Genomic DNA, 5576 nt, shown 5'->3' on the forward strand with positions numbered 1-5576 from the left:
CAAGTCAAATAATAATTATTCCCAGAGTTCAAACTGCAATCTTCAGGTTATGAGCCTGATGAGTTGACCTATTCCTCTACCCCGCTTCTTCTCTTTCTTTCACTATTCCCCGCCTCTGATTCTATCTATGAGCCTAGGTCTCTCGAGCAAAGTAAGTTGAACTGAGTTGAATCCTTTACTTCGGGTTTGTCGACTCGATTGGCGATTGAGCTTTCCCCCTTTTTTATTGTAGTTCGGGTTTCGGGGGTGCCATGCCCTTACAGTAGTCTTTGTGAATGAGTCAGGCGTGTGCAAGTCTTGCTTTTTGTCTCCCTCTTGCCTTTGAAGTAGACTGAAGATCGAGTGTGGATATTCTGATCTCTCCGTCTAGCCAAATATGCCCTGTGCCATCCTACTGACAGAGACAAGAAGAAAGACTCACTTGGGATACTCTAAGGAGGCAAGCTAAGGATCCTTCAAGCCAGTAAGTAGGTTCCTGATATTGAGTCAAGCCCCCGGAAGTTTCATCGTATAAGTCGGCATCTGCCCGACTAAGACCTGGTCTTCAATGCCCTTCCCTTTTTTCCTGTAAATAAATAAATCTCCTGCGACAGGTTAGCTATAGGAGTGTCGGAGTGAACCCGGAAAAGAAGTCACTAAGCTCACTCACTCAAGCTTTGTTATGTCCGTCTATGATCCACAGTTTCTACGCTTATTATACGATATTATGATTTCTCACTTTTGATTGAAGATTTGATTAAACTAACTTTACCCTGCCTCGGAAAAACCAGTATCAGACCGACTTGAGCAAGTTAGCGATCATTGGTTCCAATATCGGAGATTCCCATTCCGTAGGATCCCTACTTGATAACAAGAACTTAACTCATACTAATGAATCAAATCGTCCTTTATCAAATTGTTGGTAATACAACGCTTAGAGATTTAGAATTTATGCGGAGGGATCCTATTTATTTCCCTTCCGCTAGTAGCACATTAACTAGTTCTTCAAAAGCGTCCGACGCGCAAAGTGCTCCACCTGACTTTGAGAAATTCTTTTCTAAAGTATGTGATGAATACACCAGGTGTGTGCATGAAGCCAGGAGGGTATTACCCCCGAAATGGACCATGCCTGAACTTGTTCGGACAGTGCTTGGGGATGACGCTATTCATCACGGCTTTCTTACAGATGCCTACTACAATGTGATGTTATGTGGCACTCGTAGTTGGGGATGCGAGGAGCTGCTGAGGTTTCTGGATCTAATCAACTATGTCTTCTAGTCTGAGAACTCTTTGAAAGTTGGCGACTGTCAGACGATTGAGTGTTGGAGACCAAGAAGCTACTCGACCTTAAAGTGAGACTCTATCTAACAAGGCCGAAGTGAAAGCAGAAAACGACTTCAACGCTATAAAGCAGAAATAACAACTTCATAGCTATAAAAGCCTTAGCGCTGAAGCAAGGCACCAGCGCCAAACGAGAGCGTCAGCTGAAGGGTGCAAGGCTCGCGCTATGCTCTAGTAGAAGCAAAAACGGAAGCAATTCGAAAGGTTTCAGCCAACTGAGACCGTAGATTCTATTAGTGATTAGCATCCTCTAGCCCTTACTTCCCATAGGCACCGTTCTATGAAAGGCACTATCTACTGCGCTTGTCTTTTTTGAGTACCGCACGAGGCCACTAAAAGGGCATCCTCTACCTCTGCTCATCAGTAACTTCTTTCACTCGTTCTGTTGTCTCATTTCATCTTTCAACCGCATTTCCACCACGATTTTTCTCCAAACTTTGTTAAATACACCTTTTAAGTCTATTTTTTAATTAAATGGACCATAAGTTTTTTTATTTAGGGAGATGACCTATTTTTAAGACAGATCTATTATCTATCCGACAGATATATAAGACTGATTGATTAGCAATCCGTTCGACAGATATATTATCTATTCGACAGATATATAAGACTGACTGATTATCAATCCGACAGATCTATTATCTGTACGACAGATATATAGACAGATTAATTATCAATCCGACAGATCTATTATCTGTCCGACAGATATATAGACAAATCTGTTATCTGTCCGACAAATGAGAAAATAAAAGTAGACCATTTTGTTAATTAAAAACTTAAAGAAACTTAATAGCCAAATTTTCTCTTATAAATTTAAATTTTATATGTTCAAAATGATGGAACAACGAAATCAACATCTATTTAAATACTGATTCAAGAAAAGCATATATTATAAAAATATGGCAAACAATGACATTTATTAGGGATTCATTTACAACATTAATTAATGATATTACATTAATTAATATTATAATTTTTTTTTCTAAGCTTTTTTGCAGTAATCTCCAAAACAATCCTTCATGCAACCATTCCATTGTTTGTCATCTGTACAAAATAATAATAATAATAATAATAATAAAATACACAAAATAAATATGATAGTGAAATAGGAGAAAAAAATAATAATAATAATAAGAAATTAAAATTACAATTAACCTAGATGAAAATATGATATCATATGAGTTAATGACAAATTACTATTTGAATAGATGAAAATGATTCATTTATAAATAGAAAGATTTAAAATTTGAAATTTATGAATTTTTATAATAATTTTAATTTTAAAAATTGATTTACGCAATCTCCCAACTTTGCTCATATATATTTGATCTTGCATACAAAAAAAATAAAAAATAGACTCATTGATTTTTGTAATAATATAATTTACAAATTCGAAATTACGATCTACCACCTGTCATAAGATTTTCAATTTGCTCAAAAGAAATCTTTAAACTATTATCTAGACAGCCAATAAATTACAAAAAAAAAATAAAAAAAATTAATCGCTAATTGATGTAAATTCCACCCATCTAATATATAATAACTAGACCAACACACCAAATTTCAAAATTCTTAATATAAAAAAATTCAAACAAAAATTATCGAGTTCATGTAAACTCATACCGAGAACTATAAATACACCCCTCATATAACCAAAAAAAAAATATACAACTACTCATAAAAATATATATACCAATAACATTTTACCTGTCGTCCTAAGGAGAAAATGATCGTCTATAACCAGTTACGATTTAATTAAATAAAAATAACCAAATAAAAATCTCATAATACCTTGGATTAAACTTAAACATCTGTCAATTGAACAACCAAGATTACAATAATTTGTTGGTGATAAAAAATTATTTAAAGAAAAAGTTTCACATTCTCTTGCACATGAGATATAACATTCAGGACTTTGAAAACATGCTTTAATACAATCCCTAAAACATTGTTGATATAATTTTCAATATACTAATTGTAAATTAGTGATCATAATTATCATCACCATAAATTTCATAAAAGAAAAAAAATTTGCCATTTTATTTTTTTTAACTTATAAACTTGTTTGTTCTCACTTTATGTGACTTATATATATAGTTGGTGTACTATGTGTTAATGAATTAAAAGCAAAAAATATTTTATATATCAATTAGGTATGTATGGATTTATTTTTTGGTAAATATAGATATGTATGGAAATTATTAAAGGATATATATTTAAACAGTTGGCATATTTTTAAGGGCAATAAATATATATTTGTATAAATATTAAATGCAGTTGATTGAAATGATTTGATTTGATTTTTTTTTACTAATTAAAGAGAAGATTAGTCATAAATTGGAGTAAATGTTTTACCTTATTTGGAGATTTCGAGTTTTGAATATAAAAAAAAGTCTAAATTCAGATATCGGATGTTACGTTTGAATCTTTTTTTTTCTCCTTTGACAATGAAAGAAATTTCATATGTATTCGTGTATTTTCGTATATGATTTATTTTTTATTGAAAAATTAGCCGAACTAGTGAACTCCGCCCACTTTATAGTGATATTTTGAAAAATACATAACATAACGAGATTATGAAACTTTATAGCGTTTATGCACTTATATTTACATGTATATGTGTATCTAAAAATTCTAACCGTCATTGTCCACAGGTACATACGTACAATCGGGCACACAAACATATACAATTAACAACATATACATACACATATAGTTATAATTAGATATTGTATCCGTGCGATTTTAGAATAAGCTATTTTATGCGCTTAGTACATCTAAACTCTCAATATTTGTATTTTTTTTCCCTATAGTTTTAATAAGTTAACATTATAAATAATCAAGGTTTAATAAACATTTTCATTTATAATATTTTCTAATTGCAAAATGCCACTTAAACTTTTCTTAATTTTTTTCTTTTTGTAAAAGGAAATTAAATCCTGAATATTAATCCAAATATAGAATCAAGGAAAAAAAACATCTATTATTAAAACTTTGACAATAATTTCACAGATTAGATTTGGTTTTACAAAATTAAAATCATTAAACAAAGCTCTAATTTTTGCAATAATTGTTGGAACAATTATTCATGCAACCTTTCCATTGTTTGTCATCTGCATAAAACAAATAATTAAATATGTTAGTAGTAAATCGAAGAATAATTAAATAAATAATAATAAAAAAAGATACAATTATAAGTCGGAAATGATCTCATATGATCAGTAACAAATTAAATAAAAAACATTAATATCATATAAAAAAACATACTCCGATCCAAAGTTTTATTTACCTATCTCTTGAGTTTTTTTTTTTTTTTTTACCGATCTCCTACGAAAACATCATATACGCAACTCAAAGCGCATTTATATACAACAACAACAACAACAAACCCAGTGAATTCCCACCAGGGTCTGGGGAGGGTAAAATGTACGCAGTCTATACCGCTACTTCCGAAAAAGTAGAAAGGTTGTTTCTGATAGACCCCCGGATAAAAGCGCATTTATATATTAGACCAAAAATTGATGTACCTCATATATTAAAAATTCTTTAAGATTTATTCAAACATTTATAACGGGTCATAAAGTCGATCTTCCAGCCCCAGATATGTGGCGTGAAAAGAACCACATAACTCGAATAACATTTATAATCAATCATAAAATCGATCTCAACCTCTCAAAACCCTAAAAGAACAACATATAATTAGTATAATCTCACAAGGCGGAGTACCTTACCTTTATTTTTGTAAGACGAAGAGACTATTTCCGACACAACACTAACAAAAAAAAATGTAATTAAAAGCCTAAAAAACTCTAAAAGAAGGTATAATAGGTCATAAGTCAATCTCCCAGTCCCAGATATCGCGTTTAATTTATTCTTAATCGATATTGTGGCGTGAAAAACACCACATAACTCGAATAACATTTATAATCAACCCTAAAATCGATCTCGATCTCTCAGAACCCTACAAGAACAATATAACCACTGCAATTAATTTCACAAAGCGAAATACCTTACCTTCATTTTTCTGAGACGAAGAGACCATTTCTGACACATCATCGACTAAAAAAAATGTAATTAAACCCTAAAAATCCCTAAAAAAAAATATACCTTTAATTAAACTTCCACATTTGTTAATTGCACAATTAAGATTGCAATAATCCATTGGATAATCATCATTACATACTTTATAACAAAGTATATCACAATCAGGTTTTTGACCTTTGCATCCTCTAACACATTCCAAAAAACATTTTTCA

The 5576-nt window shown here is 31.4% G+C and overlaps 1 protein-coding gene and 1 long non-coding RNA gene across 3 annotated transcripts in view; one reads left to right on the plus strand and one right to left on the minus strand.

Annotated features, from left to right (window-relative positions):
* The window catches only part of LOC107877497, a 57692-nt gene that overhangs the window by 27397 nt on the left and 24719 nt on the right, over positions 1-5576 (plus strand). The gene's annotated exons all lie outside the window — the stretch shown is intronic.
* LOC124899978 lies at positions 4281-5562 on the minus strand. Its single transcript, XR_007057518.1, has 2 exons — positions 5428-5562; positions 4281-4433 (listed from the first exon to the last, which is right to left on the minus strand). It is a non-coding gene; the product is annotated as an uncharacterized LOC124899978 (long non-coding RNA).

Source organism: Capsicum annuum, chromosome 7, assembly GCF_002878395.1.
Source record: "Capsicum annuum cultivar UCD-10X-F1 chromosome 7, UCD10Xv1.1, whole genome shotgun sequence".
In the NCBI taxonomy this organism is placed as follows: Eukaryota; Viridiplantae; Streptophyta; class Magnoliopsida; order Solanales; family Solanaceae; genus Capsicum; species Capsicum annuum.